Below are 16,346 nucleotides of genomic sequence, written 5' to 3'. Positions count from 1 at the left end.
AAAGTATGAGGGCAGATGTTGCAATCAGCATGTTAACATTAGAAGCAAACCTTTTGTTTTGCCTAAGGGATTGGTAGGAGCAAAATGCACTGCTGAAGTCAGTATAGCAGGGCAACAATGCAGTTGTCTTTTAGATACAGGTTCACAAGTAACCACTGTTTCGCAGACTTACTACAAGCAGAATCTGTCCCATTTGGAGATAAACCCACTTGGACACCTTGAGGTAGAAGCAGCAAACGGTCAGTTCGTCCCCTACCTTGGGTACATTGAAATTGAAGTAGAGTTCCCAAAGGATTTATTTGGAACAGAGACTAAGATTACCACCCTTGCTTTAGTCACTGCAAATACCAGCAGTAATGTTCAGTCTCCGGTTCTTATAGGCACAAATACCCTTGACTTAGTCTATGAAAGCCAATTTGATTCAGAAGTCGCACAGCCTCCTCAGACTTTACCATATGGATACAAGGCAGTTATAAATGTTCTTTCACGCAGATTCAGGCAAAAAGCCAATAGCAAAATTGGTTCTGTGCGACTTCTAGGTAAAAAACCTGAAGTTGTTCTTGCAGGACAAACTCTCGTTCTTGAAGGTACAATCATGTCACAAGAACCGTCCTCTGATAAATGGGTCCTTATGGAGACTCCTTCTACATCATCTTTGCCTGGAGGTCTTTTGTGTACTTCTTGTCTTGTTACACTTCCCCAGGGATCATTACAGAAAATCCCTGTGATTCTAAAAAATGAAACAGAGCATGACATTTTAGTTCCTGCAAAGAGCGTTATTGCAGAAGTGCATTCTCTGCAGAGTGTGATTACTAAGGAAGCTGTGACTGGGTCTAGCAATCAGGTCGAATCGGTCCAGCCTCTTTCTTTTGATTTTGGTGACTCACCGATATCTGGTGAGTGGAAGGAAAGAATTTCACAAAAACTCTGTGCAATGTCAGAGGTCTTTGCCCTTGATGATATTGATTTTGGTAGAACAGATAAGGTGAAACATCGTATAAGGCTTTATGACGAAACCCCGTTTAAACAGAGAGCTCGACCAATACACCCACAAGATTTTGATGCAGTTCGAAAGCATCTGCAGGAGTTATTGGATGCTGGTGTCATCCGGGAGTCGGAGTCCTCTTTTTCTTCACCAATAGTAGTGGTGCGGAAGAGGAATGGGGACGTTCGACTCTGTGTGGACTACCGCAAACTTAACCTGCAAACAATCAAAGATGCTTACGCGTTGCCGAATCTAGAGGAGACTTTTTCTGCCCTTACTGGTTCTCGCTGGTTTTCTGTCTTAGATCTCAAATCTGGCTATTACCAAATTGAGGTTGAAGAGTCCGATAAACACAAGACCGCTTTTGTCTGCCCGTTAGGTTTCTGGGAGTTCAATCGAATGCCTCAAGGGGTCACAAATGCTCCCAGTACCTTCCAAAGACTTATGGAGAGGTGCATGAACGACATCCATTTGAAAGAGGTTGTTGTTTTTCTTGACGATTTAATAGTGTTTTCTGACACTTTGGAGGAGCACGAGCGCAGATTGTTGAGAGTGTTGGATCGGTTGAGGGAGTATGGCTTGAAGCTTTCTCCGGAAAAATGTACATTTTTCCAAACCTCTGTAAAGTATCTTGGGCACATTGTGTCTAGCAGTGGTGTGGAGACAGACCCTGAAAAAGTTGCGGTACTGAAGACATGGCCAGTCCCGAAAAACCTAAAAGAGTTGCGATCATTCTTAGGGTTCTCAGGATACTACCGGAGGTTTATCCGGGATTATGCCTTCATAGTAAAGCCTTTAAATGATTTGACATCAGGATATCCGCCACTTCGAAAGGGCTTTAAAGTCAAGGAAAGAAAAGACTACCGTGATCCCAAGGACCTTTTTGGGAGCCGCTGGTCTGCAAGTTGTCAGCAAGCATTTGAAGCGATAATTGAAGCACTTACTTCTGCTCCAGTGCTTGGCTTTGCAAACCCCAAGCTGCCATATGTTTTGCACACTGATGCAAGCACGGTGGGTTTGGGAGCGGCTTTGTACCAGGAGCAGGAGGGGCAGATAAAAGTAATTGCTTATGCTAGTCGTGGTCTTTCTCGGAGCGAGGCCCGTTATCTGGCCCACAAACTAGAGTTTCTGGCCCTAAAATGGGCCGTCACAGAAAAATTTTATGATTATCTGTATGGTAACCAGTTCACAGTGGTTACCGACAGTAATCCATTGACCTACGCACTAACCTCGGCAAAGTTGGATTCCACGAGCTATAGATGGCTCTCAGCTCTTTCAACGTTTTCTTTTAAACTGCAATATAGGGCTGGTAAACAGAATATGGATGCTGACGGGTTGTCTAGACGTCCTCATGCTGGATTGAGTAATGATGTCACCTCTCAGAAAGAACAAGAAAGAATCCGTCAGTTCACATTGAATCATTTATTTGGGGAGGACATTCAGACTGATTCTGCTGAGGTCATACAGGCCATATGTGATAAGCATGCAGTGCATCAGGGTTCAGTTGGTGGGGATGATCCTTTTGCTCTGGTTGAATCACTTGCCATACATGTTGATGCGATTCCAGGTAGTTTCAATCAGAGTGAGAATTGTGATGGTCTGCCTGTAATTTCAGTTTTTGGTGAGAAAGACCTGAAAGAAAAACAAAGAGCAGATCCTGTCATACACGAAGTTGTTAGGCAGTTAGAAACAGGGGAGACAGTTTCTCCCTCTCTAAGAAGAGAACTTCCTACACTTCCTCTGTTATTGAGAGAGTTGAAAAGATTGGAGTTGCGGGACGGAATCCTTTATCGGAAAAGACAGGAGGGAGACCACATCCAGTATCAATTGGTCCTTCCTGAATCTTTGCGTAGTATGGTTCTGACATGTCTACATGATGAGATGGGACATCTGGGCATGGATCGAACACTTGATCTTGCAAGATCAAGGTTTTATTGGCCTAAAATGATTGTAGATGTAGAGAAGAAGGTCCGAACATGCCCTAGATGTGTGTGTCATAAGTCCTTACCTGAGCATGCTGCTCCGTTAATTAATATCCAAGTGACTCGGCCCCTTGAGTTGGTGTGCATGGACTTTTTGTCCATAGAACCTGATTCCAGAAATACCAAAGATGTTTTAGTCATTACCGACTTCTTCACCAAGTATGCGGTCGCAGTTCCTACTTCTAACCAGAGGTCGAGTACTGTTGCTAAAGCTCTTTGGGAGAATTTCATAGTCCATTATGGGATTCCCGAAAAATTGCACAGCGATCAGGGGGCTGACTTTGAGTCAAAGACTATCAAGGAGCTTTGTGAATTGATGGGAATTCGTAAGATAAGGACAACCCCTTACCACCCCAGGGGGAATCCAGTTGAACGATTTAACCGTACACTCTTAAGTATGCTCGGTACTTTAAAAGAGGGTGATAAAGTACATTGGAGTAGTTTTGTAAAACCTCTTGTTCACGCGTATAACTGCACCAAACATGATTCTACTGGGTTTAGCCCATATGAATTAATGTTTGGAAGGCAGCCGCGGTTACTTATAGATCTAGCTTTTGATGTTCTGCAGAACAGAGAGGAGTTCAAAACACATTCGCAATATGTGCGCAATCTGAAGTCCAGGTTGCAAAGAACTTACGATTTAGCTATGAAAAATGCTGCTAAAGTTGGGGAAAGGAACAAAGCTCGCTTTGATAAGCATGTTATTGAATCTACTCTGGACATTGGAGACAGGGTCCTGGTCAAAAACGTACGTCTAAGAGGTAAACACAAATTGGCAGACAAGTGGGAATCACTTGTATATGTTGTTGTGAAAAGGGCGGGAGACCTTCCGGTGTACACTGTTAGGCCGGAAGATAAAGAAGGTCCTTTAAGAACTATTCACCGAGACCTTTTATTGCCTTGTGATTTGTTGCAGTTACCTGAAGAGGTTGTTGATTTGTCTAGGACCAGGAAACGTCCTCCAACCCGTAGAAATCCAAGTAGGGAAGCACAAGAGCAGCCAGATGTTGACTTTGATGATGATGATGATAGCTGCTTAGAATTGATGTGCCGAAATCTTCCAGTTAAGCCGACCACCAGATTCACAGAGGTCTATGAATCTGGTACAATGTCACAGAAGGAGGTTCCCTTGATTCTAGACATTCAGGACACTGTTGAACACATTCCAATTGATGACTTGCCTGTCCCAGCAGACAGTCCTGTTGGATGTTTGCCTGAGTCAGAGGATTCTAGAATACACAGTACACCTACTTTTGATCTCGTACCTGAAGATGATCCAATGGTGGAAGAACCTGAGGTTAATGAAAATTTACCTGCAGACACTCCTGACAAACAGGTTGATCAGATGATACCTGCAGGGGACACAGAAATAGTCTGTGAGCATGAAACTGCTAAAGAGAAAAAAGAAAGTGATGGAAATATCTTGAGGAAGTCTAATAGAGTCAGGCAGAAACCACGCATTTTCACTTACCCTGAATTGGGTAATCCTTTGGTTTCGGTAGTACAGTCTCTTTTCCAGAGCCTTAGTACAGCTGTGACTGACTCTATTATGGAAAGCAGTTTTACTAACTCATTTGAACCTGTAGTTGCACAACCTGTTAGTTGCATGCACAGGGACGTGCATAGAGTTAACAGGGGAGGGTGTAACCCCTAAGAGAAAAAAACAACTATAGATAATAAATAGTAATTTAAAAGGGGGTTACTAAATTTACAAAAGTTTATTAGAATTAAGTTCTTTGTTATTCATATATTAAAATGTTAATATTGAACCTTTGTTGCTCAATTTTATGTATATTCCCCCCCCCCCCCTTGTTATCATGGGGGTAATATTATGTGTACTTTATTTTACTGTTATTTGTTCATTTTCCTCTGATTGTAACAATGCACGTGAAATAGGGAGTGTTGCCTTTAAGAAAAGCATGAGGAACGTGCCGGCCAATCAGGGGAAGGCAACCTGAGCAGCGTGAGGAACGGGAAAAAAAAAGGGAGAACTGAAGGAGATGAGCGAGCACGGACAGATCGGCGGGGATGATTTGAGTTAAAACAAGACAAACTTTGGAGTTAAACTAGACACAAAGTTTAGTAAGCTGTTTATTTTATTTCAACTTGAGTGTTGTGTTGCAATTGAACATGATTTCAGCATTTGTGATGCAAAACCGGCGATGACATGGAGTTCATCATCATTCGGATCAATATGGCGAGCCACCCACCGAGTCTTGGACACTTCTAAAACCCCCGAAAGAAACGTGAAGGATTCGTTGCTCGAGTTTTTCCCCGGACGGAGGAAAATAAATGCGCTGGAACCGGTGATTTGACGTGAACTTTCCCTCAGCATTTGTGTTGCTGCTCGTTGTTTGTTCGTCAGGACGGTAGGCCTGAACTGTTGCTTTTCATAATCGCACGTACCACACAGGACACGGATGTTCGTCAGTCAATGCCAATTCATAGACCGTTTCATGGAAACGGACGCACACATTTGAACTGAGAAGTTTTTACATTTTATTACTGGTTATTTTTTCTGTTGTTTGATTTGTAACCTACTTATAAAGAAGCTGGGTTAAATTTGGTTAGTTTTGTTAAAACAAAAAAAAGAGTTTATGTGAACTGAGCTGTTGATTTGAATAATCCATTCAAACATAAAAGAAAGGGTAATTTAAAGAGTGTTTAATTTAGAAATTGTTATATGTGTTAAACTAAACACATGGTGAGGAAAAGATTAAACCTTTAAAAGAAACATTAGAAAGTAGTAATCTAAAAGGAAATTTAGAAAAAAATACAACTTTAGGAAAAAATAGAGAAGGAAAGTGAAACTTTGTGAGACGAAGAGACTCAAGAACAGAACCAGTTTTGTTTGTTTCATTTTATTTTTCTTATTTCCATTGTGAACCAGTGAATATTTGTTTATTTATTTTTTGGGGGGTTTTTGTGTTACATATGACTGGTTTCTGAAACCAAACAGCAAGTTAACCAGTTTAAACATTTATTTGGTTACATAAACATTTCTATCATTATTTATACTTACCTTGTCTGTCTGTTCATTTATCTCTCTTATATGGCTCCTTAAGAACCTAGAGTACTGGTCTTCTCCTCCATACTTACCTTCTACCATATATGCTACATATTGTGTGGTGGTTATTGCGCTGAGGGTAAGGGTGGTTACACTTGGACCTCAGAAAACACAGTGGACCAACACCAGCAGATGACATGACACCCCAAACCATCACTGACTGTGGAAACTTTATACTGGACCACAAGCAACATGGATTCTGTACCTCTCCTCTCTTCCTCCAGACTATGGGACCCTGATTTCCAAAGGAAATGCATACTTTCATCAGAGAACATAACTTTGTACCACTCAGCAGCACTTTTTGTCTTTAGACGCTTCTGATGCTGTCTGTTGTTCAAGAGTGGCTTGACACAAGGAATGCGACAGCTGAAACCCATGTCTTGCATACGTCTAGTGGTTCTTGAAGCACTGATTCCAGCTGCAGTCCACTCTTTGTGAATCTCCCCCACATTTTTGAATGGGTTTTGTTTCACAATTCTCTCCAGGGTGCGGTTATCCCTATTGCTTGTACACTTTTTTTACCACATCTTTTCCTTCCCTTTGCCTCTCTATTAATGTGCTTGGACACAGAGCTCTGCGAACAGCCAGCCTCTTTTGCAATGACCTTTTGTGTCTTGCCCTCCTTGTGCAAGGTGTCAATGGTCGTCTTTTGGACAACTGTCAAATCAGCAGTCTTCCCCATGATTGTGTAGCCTACAGAACTAGACTGAGAGACCATTTAATGGCCTGTGCAGGTGTTTTGAGTTAATTAGCTGATTAGAGTGTGGCTTTTGGGGAATCAATTCTTAGATGGATCAATTTATAATATACTGGATGTCAGAGTCATCATCCATTCAGGAGTGAGACAGGGATGTGATTTATCTTCTTTACTCTTTGTTTTAGCTATAGAACCATTAGCTCAAGCTATTAGGCATAATTAAGTTGGCTTGGGAAAGCCAACTTACTGAAATCCTATTTAAACTATAATAATATTTAGACACTAACTCCTCCTAGACCGTTCAAGCTACATACTCCAAACTCGGGTCAGATCTTCATACTGTTCAGACTTAGATTGCTATATCTTTTCAGACTGGTTTAAGTTATGGTTTTCTTAAAAATTAATATTAAAAATCATAAAAAGGTCCCATAGACTTTCATTGACCAAAAGTCCATGTCTGTTTGAACTATGTTTAATGTAAACTGCTAGAAGCCATTGATACTCAATTAAGCTTTAAGCTATCTATTTATCTATCTATTTATCTATCTATCTATCTATCTATCTATCTATCTATCTATCTATCTATCTATCTATCTATCTATCTATCTATCTATCTATCTATCTATCTATCTATCTTCAAACCTTATCTATCTATCTATCTTCAAACCTTATCTATCTATCTATCTATCTATCTATCTTACTAGTCATGCTAAAATCATGTTAGCGACTTGCTAGTAATGCTAAAATCATACTAGCGACTTGCTAGTTGTGCTAAAATCATGCTAGCGACTTGCTAGTCATGTTAAAATAATGCTAGCGACTTGCTAGTCATGTTAAAAATCATGCTAGCGACTTGCTAGTCATGCTAAAATAATGCTAAAATCATGCTAGCGACTTGCTAGTCGTGCTAAAATCATGCTAGCGACTTGCTAGTAATGCTAAAATCATGCTAGCGACTTGCTAGTCATGCTAGAATCATGCTAGCGACTTGCTAGTCATGCTAAAAATCATGTTAGCGACTTGCTAGTCTTGCTTAAATAATGCTAGCGACTTGCTAGTCTTGCTAAAATCATGCTAGCGACTTGCTAGTCATGCTAATATCATGCTAACGACTTGCTAGTCATGCTAAAATAATGCTAAAATCATGCTAGCGACTTGCTTGTCATGCTAGTCATGCTAAAATAATACTAAAATCATGCTAGCGACTTGCTAGTCATGCTAAAATCGCATATAACATCGCACTGGCCTGTTCTGGGGAGTGGGGTGATGACAATGCTTGATAAGGACTCACCCCCGGTTTTACACAAGAGATGACTTTTAAGGACTTTTAATTGGTGTTTTTATTGTGTTTTGTTGCATAAGATGCTTGTGGTCATTTTAAATCTGTATTTTATTTTATTTTATTTAACACACACAACGACATGGACTTTTAAAACAAGCAAACACAATGGTTTTAAAAGATTATTTTGTTTTGGTTTTTATCAAGATTGTATTTCCTTTTAAACCATGTGTATTTATTCTATTTATTCATGCTTGTTTTTAAAATGTGTATTAAAAGAAAAATGTATGTGTGAAATAATTGTTTGAAAATGGTGACAATAAAACATTTTCGAAAGAAAAAATCTGTTCTTATCAGTTTAATATCTGATACGTCCCCTACCCGGGGACTGCATATTAAATTGATTTTTGGATCAGGGAGCTGGAGCCAGGGCTTGCTCCGTCCACTCCATGCATCGGCCTGGTATTGCAGTGTCTCCAGGAACGGTGCGCTTTTCCCATTTTTGTGTCTAATAGCAGAGCTGGTGACATTGGGTTCAAAGCCGTGCTTCCCGTTTCTTGAGGTCTCCCCACCCGGCACGTCCATCTGAGGTCTTGGAGTCTTCTGATAATGAGGTGGGGTAAAAACTCTGGGCTAATAAATAGAGTACAAGAACGCTCCAACGACGTGATGTTACACACTCCTGTGCAGCGGGTGGCGCCACGCACCTAAAAGTTGTTTGCAATCCGCCATTAAGCAAGAGAAGATGAAGACGCTTGGTCAACGCAGGGCACCCGCCCTTCCTCTGCTTGGGATGGGGGTCACCGTGGATAAGGATGGTAGACAGGGAAGCGGTTCCTCTGACAGGCGGCCTAAAGCTTCATACTTACCTGGCAGGGGAGACACCATGATCAAGAAGGTGGTTCACCCAGGGCGAGGCTCTTCAATCGCTCTGGCCGTGCTGACCTCTGCGAATTCCCCAAATGTGGGAATCTCGACTGCATAATTTATGGTAGTGGGGGACTGCTTTCGCGCTCTCCCCTGGATTTGTTGGTTTGAAAAGGCAGATGTTTTTGTTGGGTTTTCGTCTCTTTTTTCGTTTGTTGGTTGTGGTTTGGTCTTTGTCTCTTTTTTTCCCTGGATGATCAATGGTTTAGAGAGTTGTTCAGAGTGAGGAGGTCTGTCACCTGGGGTGTGTGTGTGTGTGTGTGTGTGTGTGTTGTGCGTGAAAACAAAGTCACTCGCGGTCTTGAAAGATCGCCCCCTGGTGGGCGTTTCAGTTCAAATTTCTCACAGACCTCGCTTTTCAAGTGGATTGGACTAAGCGTTGCGTAGCTGTTTGCGTGTTTGTTTGGCTGTCCTTTTTGTATCCTTTTCCTATTTTTTTGCCCTTACAGCACCACCAAGTGGCCAGTCGCAGCGCCCCTTTACACCTGACCACAGACCGAGCCCCTGCACAGGTGTGCCGATTTGGGTGAACCGATCTCATTCCTTGCGGGAGTTATAGCCATTTTAGCAAACTCGGCCACACGACCTTCCAACGTTTTGGGGTCCCCTCGCCAGGGTGAATGGAAATTTCTGTTTTTTTTGGATCATTATTGACAGTCAGACTCCAGGGAATCTTTCTGCACTGCTCCGGGTCGGACTGGGCCAAACGCCTAGCGCTGGTTTGCAAAAGTAGGTTTTCGACAAAATCCAAAATAGCCGACGAGCGAATCCGAGGCCTGCCTCTCGTCCGGCTCGAGCCAAGGATTCCGATGACACGAGGCACGTGGCTCTGCGACAAACCGTTTGGGAGTTACGAGCGATGCCGTACTCTCCAACGCTGCAGCGCCACCGCCCGGCCGATCGGGGCGAGGCTCGGTGACGTTGCGGGCGGGGGTGGGTACTGCCGTCCCCCGACGTTTCAGGGCTCTGCGACCGCCCGCGGCCGAGGTGGCCGCCGCTGTTTCCGGCTTCCTCCCCGCCGCCTCACAACGGCATCGCTTCTCGGCCTTTTGGCTAAGATCAAGTGTCTGGTCACACGGTTGAGTTGCGATCGCCTCTTGTAGGTTTCCTGGCTTTGGTCATATAGTGACTTTTGTCCCAAACTTTCAAGAGGTACATTGGCGGTGGCCTTTTTTTATCGGACGATTCGGTATTCGAGGATTCCATTGGTTTTAAGGTAAGTTATTTATTTATTGTTTTATAGTTTTTAAGTGCTGCTGGTGCCTCCACCATGTCGGCTGCTCGTGCCGGCGTGCGGAGGCACCACAGCGTGCGTTTCCTTTTTAAAGAGGTGGATGGTAAGCTCCTGGGGATGTCACGTCTTGACTTCTCCAGGAAGCTAATCCAGAAAACCCTTCATTTTAAGCCGACTGAATTGAACTGTTTAATGACTCTGCCCCTGAACAAAGGCTTTGATTTAAGTTTTAGATCTGCTTCCCTGTTGCAAGATTTTTGGCAAAAGTTTGGTGTGTGTAAGACCCAGTTTTCCATGTTCTCTGTTGAGAAGCTTTCTGACAATTCACTTAAAACTGTGATTGTTAGAATGTTTAATGAAACAGTCAGTGGAGACGACATCGCTGTATGGTTGGGTAGATTTTGCACGGTTCGCAGTCAACCAGTCAAGGTGTTAGATGAAGACGGCATCTGGAATTGCGCTTGGAGAGTGCCCATAAAACAACGGGAAGATCCAAGTGGATTCCAGGGTCTAAGTCAGATACCTTCAATGATTGTGTTGGGAGAGAACAGTGGTTACATTCATTATCAAGGAATGCCCAAATTGTGCAGAAAGTGCGGGAAAATGGGGCATCTGGGGGAAGCATGCCAAGAAATTGTGTGTGGGAAGTGTAGAGAAACTGGTCACAGTTTTGAGGAGTGTACCAATGGCAGGCGGTGTAATCTCTGTGGTGAAACTGATCATCTCTACAGAGATTGCCCAAAAAGTTTTGCCAACAAACTAAAGAGTAACAAGATGGCCGCTCCACTAAAGGTACAAACAGAGGAAGAAAAGGAGGCGGAGCCTGAGGTTTTGGCGGGAAATTCCCTTTTCCCTCCATCCTCAGGCATTGGACAAGAAGGAATAAGTGGGGCGGCCACAGGGGCGGAGTCAAGTTTGGTTTGTGAACAGGGGGAGGAAGCCACTCCCCATCAAAATGGAAGTGGAGATAAAATGGAGGATTATGGGGAGGAAACGGCTTCCTCCCTAAAAACTGTATCAGAGATCGGTGTGGATAGTGGGAGTGAAACGGATTGTTCACTCCCCAATGCTCAAGTGCAGAAAAGGTCTGCGAGATCTCCTCTAGTCCCCTTAGAGGAGAAAAGGCTGAGGGTATCGCATCGGCTAGATAGTTCCTCATTGGAAGATCTAGACCGTATGTGGCCCGCAGAATCTCCAAATGAAGTCTCTTTTCTGCACATCAAGCTGAGAACATCGTCGCCGAAGGAACCACAAGAGTATCACTCTGTGGACCCGGAGGTAGCAAGCTTTTTGCCTCCTGATCCCAGTTTTTCTGGGGAAAAGGAGAGGTAACGTGATTTTAATATCCCTCTGCAGTCTTTTTTTCCCCCCTCTTTTAAGGCTTGTATTTTAACCATACTGCTCATGGCCCTCACTATCTCTACAATCAATGTGAGAAGTGTGAGGTCCCCCTTGAGAGCACAGAGTGTTTTATCACATTTAAAATATTTTAAGTCAGACATCTTTTTACTGCAAGAGTGTGCTCTGCCCTTTTTAAATAATTACAGGAGGTGGGAGGAGATGTGGACCACGGGGCCCTCAATATGGAGCGGCTCCAATTTCAACAAAAATGATGGGGTCGCCATTTTAATCAATAACTCTAACATCTTGGTGAAGGGTAGCACTATGGTGAGGGATGGGCGGGCAATTTTAGCCAATCTGACTGTTTTAGGTAAAGATTTTAATGTTTTAAATGTGTATGGTTTTACAGATAAAAATGAGAGATACAAGCTTTTAGAGGACCTGCAGCCCCACATGTTAGGTAGGGTCCCCCTAGTGGTAGCAGGGGATTTTAATTGTGTTTTATCTCAGAAAGACAGGAAGAGGACAACAGATGATTTTAGGGTTGATAAAACGTCGGTTTTAATGCAAAACTTAGTCAAGGATTTTAAGTTAGTTGACTGTTTTAAACAACTGCATCAAGGAGAGGAGGGCTTCACCTGGTTCAGTGGTGATAGTGCCAGAGCCTCTCGAATTGACTATGTTTTTGCAAGGGACTGCCCGCCAACCGATGCAACATTAACCCCCCTCTTCTTTTCTGACCACTTGATGCTGTCTTGCACCATTTCACTACCCATGGGTGTGACTATAGGTGGAGGGCTGTGGAAGCTGAACTGCTCCCTATTAGAGGATGAGGAAGTGATTAGAGAGTATAGGGAGCAGTTCAGCCAATGGCAGACCCTCCAGGACTTTTATGATTCACGAGCACATTGGTGGGAAATGGTTAAACAAAGGACAGGACAGTTTTTTAAAAAAATAGGCAAACAAAAAAAGAATAAGGAAAGAAGACACATGATGGGGCTGCAGAAAAGACTGCAGAGATATTTTAACCTTTTAAGCAACGGTATAGATTTTACGGAAGAAATTAAAGAAGTCAAGAGGGAAATGTCAGTTTTGTCTGAAGTTCAGAGTAAAGGAGTCATTTTAAGATGTAAGGAAAGAGAAATAGAAGAAGGGGAGAAATGCACTAGATACTTTTTCAAAAAAATTATAACACAGGGAGGGTCAATCACTACTTTAAAGTCTTTTATCGGGAGGGAAGTAAATAATACAGATGAGATCTTGGGTGAAACTGAAAATTTTTATAATATTTTATATAGTTCAAAAGAGGTGGAAAATGAGGTTTTTCCCAAATGTGCTTTTATCCCAGGATTTTACACTTTTAGAAATACAAAAAGCTTTAAGAGGTTTTAAAAAAGGGAAGTCCCCCGGCATAGACGGACTTCCCCTTGAGTTTTATTTGACCTTCTGGGACATTTTAGCACAGGAACTATTGACAGTTTTTAATGAACTCGAGACTCTCGACAGACTTCCTGACAGCTTTAGAGTAGGGATAGTTACTTTATTACATAAAAAAGGAGACAAGACTGACTTGAAGAACTGGAGACCCATTACGCTTTTAAATCTTGACTGTAAACTTTTTAGCAAGATTTTAGCAACACGTATGTCGACTGTTTTAGAGGACGTGATTCACCCAGATCAAGCTTGTGCTGTGCCCGGACGAAAGATAACAGACAGCCTAGTGCTGATTAGGGACGCCATCTGTTATGCGAGAGACAGAAACATGCGGTTAGTAGTCTTAAATTTAGATTTTGAAAAAGCATTTGACCGAGTCTCGCACCAGTATCTTTTTCAGGTACTGCAAAAGATGGGGTTTCCAGAGAGGTTTATAGCCTGGGTGGGACTGCTGTACAAGGGTATAGTCAGCAAAATCCTTGTAAATGGGCATCTTTCCAAAGCTGTAAACATCCACAGCGGTGTCCGTCAGGGATGTCCTTTATCTCCTCTTCTGTATGTGGCCTGCATCGAGCCACTGGCACAGATCTTGAGAAGGGATAAATGGAACAGAGGACTAGACGTTCCTGGGACGGGTGGACTGACAGCGACCTGTGTTTTATATATGAACTCTTTTAGCTACGGACGTTTTATCTATGCGAAGAGCAATGGACTTGACTGACTGGTACGGTCGGGCCTCGGGCGCCAAGCTGAACAGAAGTAAGTCCGAGGCCCAGCTCTTCGGGCCGTGGGACGGAGTAGACACAGGGAGACTGGACGTGAATTTTAAGGACTCAAATTTTAAGATTTTAGGGGTTAAATTTGACAAAGAGGGAGGCGGACGGGACAACTGGACTGACATGTTAGGGAAAGTTAGACAAAAACTGGGGTTTTGGGGACTAAGACAGATGACGTTTGAAGGCAAGGTTTTAATTTTTAAATCTGTGATTTTACCTCTGATTTTACTTGTCTGTTCTGTTTTTAGTCCCCCTCGAAGTTTCCTGGCAGAGCTGGAGAGGGTGGTGTTTTACTTCCTGTGGGGGTCCAAGTGGGAGCGTTTAAAGAGAAACACCGTGAAGAAGAGACCAGAAAATGGTGGAAAAGGCCTCCCAGACCCCCACCTGTTTTTAGGCAGCCGTTTCACCGCCCTGCATTTTAAATATGCCACGACCCCATCCAAAGAAAATAAAACAGCCGCAATGACGCGATTTTGGATGGGGTCTTACCTAAGGAGCCTAAAGATTTTGCCTGTAGATTTAAAATGGCCAGTGTCTTTTAACTTACCTTATGAGTACAGTTTTATTAAAAAGTTTTTAAAGAGATACCTTTTAGAGAACCAAGATGTCACCATTTTAACTAACCACAAGCATCTTGTCTCTCTTGTGCAGGACCGGGAACCGGTGAGTCCAGTTCCAGGCCTCACATTACGTGAGGCCAAAGAAGTTTGGAGGAACGCTGCTCACCCCGCTCTCCAGAACAGGCACAAAGACTTGTCGTGGATGGTGGCTCATGAGATCCTCCCGGTCAGGGCGGTTATGCACTCCAGAGGCATGGCCAGAAATCCGATATGCCCACGGTCCGGATGCAACTCCCCGGAGACCGTGCGGCATCTGCTCTGGGAGTGCGGCGCTGCGCGGGACCTGTGGGCCAAGACCGGCCCCCTGTATTTCCCGTGCCTACCAGCAGGTGGGGCCCAGATAGGGTACCAGCTCGCCATCCTTGGGGTGGGCCGGGGCTTGAAGGACTTGACAGCACAGGAATTTACCTCGCTCTGGCTCACCCTTAACGTCATCAAGGATGCCATCTGGGCCACCAGAAATCTGCTGGTGGGGAAGCGCGTTACGGTACCCCTCCATGCATGCGAGCTAAAGGTAACATCAATGCTGCAGGGGTACCGGGCGACGATATTCGGACGAGGCGGCCGGGGTCGCACCGGGAGGGTCCCGGCCGCCACCGTCCCTGGCCGCCCGTAGATGCACCCTCACCACTCTGGCTACGGGAACAGCGGGCCAGCGGGCCGGAGGAGAGGGGATCTCCGCTGAGCCCAGGCAATAACATCGCACTAGCCTGTTCTGGGGAGTGGGGTGATGACATGCTTGATAAGGACTCACCCCCGGTTTTACACAAGAGATGACTTTTAAGGTCTTTTAATTGGTGTTTTTATTGTGTTTTGTTGTATAAGATGCTTGTGGTCATTTTAATTCTGTATTTTATGTTTTAACACTCACACCTTTTAACACACACAACGACATGGACTTTTAAAACAAGCTAACACAATGGTTTTAAAAGATTATTTTGTTTTGGTTTTTATCAATGATTGTATTTCCTTTTAAACCATGTGTATTTATTCTATTTATTCATGCTTGTTTTTAAAATGTGTATTAAAAGAAAAATGTATGTGTGAAATAATTGTTTGAAAATGGTGACAATAAAACATTTTCGAAAGAAAAATCTGTTCTTATCAGTTTAATATCTGATACATCCCCTACCCGGGGACTGCATATTAAATTGATTTTTGGATCAGGCAGCTGGAGCCGGGGCTTGCTCCGTCCACTCCATGCATCGGCCTGGTATTGCAGTGTCTCCAGGAACGGTGCGCTTTTCCCATTTTTGTGTCTAATAGCAGAGCTGGTGACGTCGGGTTCAAAGCCGTGCTTCCCGTTTCTTGAGGTCTCCCCACCCGGCACGCCCATTTGAGGTCTTGGAGTCTTCTGATAATGAGGTGGGGTAAAAACTCTGGGCTAATAAATAGAGTACAAGAACGCTCAAACGACGTGATGTTACACACTCCTGTGCAGCGGGTGGCGCCACGCACCTAAAAGTTGTTTGCGATCCGCCATTAAGCAAGAGAAGATGAAGACGCTTGGCAGTTTGCAGGCTTGGTCAACGCAGGGCACCCGTCCTTCCTCTGCTTGGGATGGGGGTCACCGTGGATAAGGATGGTAGACAGGGAAGCGGTTCCTCTGACAGGCGGCCTAAAGCTTCATACTTACCTGGCAGGGGAGACACCATGATCAAGAAGGTGGATCTCCCAGGGCGAGGCTCGTCCATTGCACTCCGGCCGTGCTGACCCCTGCGAATTCCCCAAATGTGGGAATCTTGACTGCATAATTTATGGTAGTGGGGGACTGCGTTCGCGCTCTCCCCTGGATTTGTTGGTTTGAAAAGGCAGATGTTTTTGCTGAGTTTTCATCTCTTTTTTCGTTTGTTGGTTGTGGTTTGGTCTTTGTCTCTTTTTTTCCCTGGATGATCAATGGTTTAGAGAGTTGTTCAGAGTGAGGAGGTCTGTCACCTGGGGGGTGTGTGTGTGTGTGTGTGTTGTGCGTGAAAACAAAGTCACTCGCGGTCTTGAAAGATCGCC

The 16,346-nt window shown here is 43.8% G+C and overlaps 2 non-coding genes and 2 pseudogenes across 2 annotated transcripts; all 4 read left to right on the top strand.

Annotated features, from left to right (window-relative positions):
* The first annotated feature begins 8,334 nt into the window (after positions 1–8,334).
* Positions 8,335–8,506, top strand: LOC141347262 (U2 spliceosomal RNA; annotated as a pseudogene).
* Positions 8,507–8,871: 365 nt separating this feature from the next.
* Positions 8,872–9,033, top strand: LOC141347073 (U1 spliceosomal RNA). Its single transcript, XR_012357299.1, has one exon. It is a non-coding gene; the product is annotated as a U1 spliceosomal RNA (small nuclear RNA).
* Positions 9,034–15,418: 6,385 nt separating this feature from the next.
* On the top strand, positions 15,419–15,589 carry LOC141347274 (U2 spliceosomal RNA; annotated as a pseudogene).
* Positions 15,590–15,970: 381 nt separating this feature from the next.
* Positions 15,971–16,134, top strand: LOC141347048 (U1 spliceosomal RNA). The gene has a single exon (XR_012357295.1). It is a non-coding gene; the product is annotated as a U1 spliceosomal RNA (small nuclear RNA).
* Positions 16,135–16,346: the final 212 nt, after the last annotated feature.

This window comes from Garra rufa, chromosome 1, assembly GCF_049309525.1.
Source record: "Garra rufa chromosome 1, GarRuf1.0, whole genome shotgun sequence".
Lineage (NCBI taxonomy): Eukaryota > Metazoa > Chordata > Actinopteri > Cypriniformes > Cyprinidae > Garra > Garra rufa.
This window is presented reverse-complemented; position numbering and strand designations above follow the sequence as displayed.